Source organism: Asparagus officinalis, chromosome 4 (assembly GCF_001876935.1).
Source record: "Asparagus officinalis chromosome 4, Aspof.V1, whole genome shotgun sequence".
Lineage (NCBI taxonomy): Eukaryota > Viridiplantae > Streptophyta > Magnoliopsida > Asparagales > Asparagaceae > Asparagus > Asparagus officinalis.
Genome location: NC_033797.1, coordinates 46,042,459 through 46,044,711, shown reverse-complemented (window position 1 = coordinate 46,044,711; position 2,253 = coordinate 46,042,459).

Sequence of the window (2,253 nt, the reverse complement as noted above, 5' to 3'; positions counted from 1 at the left end):
GAGGAAAATTAACGCCAGGCTTTAACTGTGCGTTCGAAGACTTAACGCAGAGTTTAGCCTTTGCGTTGATGAAAATTAACGCTAGGTCTGAACTGTGCGTTCGAAAATGTAACGCAGAGTTCGACCTTTGCGTTAATGAGCTTTAAACGCCAGATCTGAACTGTGCGTTCGAAACTTTAACGCAGAGTTCGACCTTTGCGTTGATGAACTTTAAACGCCAGATCTGAACTGTGCGTTTTTGCCGAGTGTTCCACCCTTAGGGCTTTGATCACCGATCTGGATCTGGAAACTCCTGCGGGTCTGGATCAATTTGTCAAACCCTCATTCTTATTTGGTGATCATATATCTGCTGATGGGCAAGTCGGGTATGTAGAAGACTCCCGGATGCTGCGAAGAGTCGATGATCGTTTACTCTTCCTTCCCAGCATGAAGAGAATGTACCCGCTTTCCTACTTCCTGAGTGTTGGTGGTCGTAGGGGCTTGGCCTTCGATCTCGTCAAGGAGAAAGAGAACGTTTCGTTTGGCTCTGGTCAATCATCTCGTGTTCAGATTGACGGACAACTCAAAGGTCTGCGACCTGGTAGATTTGAGATAAAGGATCCCACTCAGGAGACACCTCTTCCAGCGAACATTTTCATACGCCGGCTTATTGCCGCTCAAGGCGAATTTTCTACACAAGCCTTCCGTTCTCCTGGCTGGTTGTTTTCTGGAGAAGATGGTTGGTGGACTCGGATGGTAGATTTTATCCTTGAGGAACTCAAAGAGCCTCTTACTCAGTCTGGCCTTATGATACCAGTACAGGCCACGAGACGTGGGATTACTCAGAGCTATCCCTGCTTCTTCGCTATGCTGGAGCGATACAACCCGGATAGCTGCACCTTTTTTACACCTGTTGGGGAGTTAGGATTTGCTCTCCACGAGATGTATGCTGTATCAGGACTATCCTTTGGGCAAGTGCCCTATGAAGAATTTGTTCCAACAACTGAAGAGCTATCCATCTTGAGGGCTGCTCATCCAGAGATATACAGCACTTTTTGGGAGTTGCTATGTCATTTCCACATTTGCGCTCAGGTCGCTGGGATGCGTGGGGGTGGTCTTATGCATACCGCCTGGGCAGATTATTTGTTTCAGAACCTGGGTCAGAAAGATTTGAAAGTGACCCGTCTTGGCGTAAGCTCTGCTAAGAGTATCAAAGCTCGCATCAAAACTCCTAACGCCATTTATAGGAATACGCGCTTAGAAGATGGATTCGAAGCCGACAGTGAATTTGAAAGTTTCCATTATCAGGCTGCAATTCCTATTTCTGACACGGCCCTTCTCGCTGGTTTCTTGATGCTATGGTTGAAGCGGTGTGTTGTGCCGACGAAGCCAGCTGAATCGATCTTGGTTGAGGTCGTTTATCCAGCCGTTCTCCTGGCTCATGGAAGACCACTAAGCCTTCTCTCGGCAATGACAGGTTGTCTGCAGAGGGGCTTACGGGATTTGGTTTCTGAACTCCTCGACGTCCAGGAGATGATTGTTGCTGGGAGGAAAGTTTGGAAGACTTCTCAACCCCGCACACCAATGCCCTACACTTATTTAGTGGCTTGGTTTGTGCTGCACTGTCCCTCTTTGATGCGGGGGATTATACATACTGACGAGACCTCTACTCCTTTCGTGCAAAGGCTCGAGCCAGCCACGTGGACGACTGCGTACATAGTCCGGGCTAGGCAACTTTTGTCTTCGGAAGCCAGTTATGATCTCTTTTGCTGTCGCCCTTGCTTTGATGGGGCTGAAGAAGAAGGCCCGAAGTTTGGCGACGTAGTCTTCGAAGGGTCCTCGCTTTTAAATACAGGGACCTTCCAATGGCTTCTCACTATCAGGGTGGGTTATCTGGTTTTCAGAATAGGTGAAAGATGCATAATTGAGCCTTACGTTCCTTCACGTTTTGCCCGACAGTTCGGGTACGACCAGCTTTACGTTGGTAACCCTAATCCACAATTAGCTCACATCGGGAATCTGTATGAAGGAGCTCGTGCTTGGCGTTTCTTTATTGCCCGAGGAACTCATGCGCAGTTTACTCTGCCTAATCTGCCACCTAATTGTTCCACTGTAGCAGATTTCCGCAATTGGTTTGATAAAGCTTCTCTGATCCCAGAATATGACATTTATACTTCATGTATAAACGAAATCCGAGAGCTTTATAAATCAAGAAGTGGTTCCGGCAGGACTCGACTCCCAGGGATAGAGGATTATCTGTCCTGCGAACGAGAG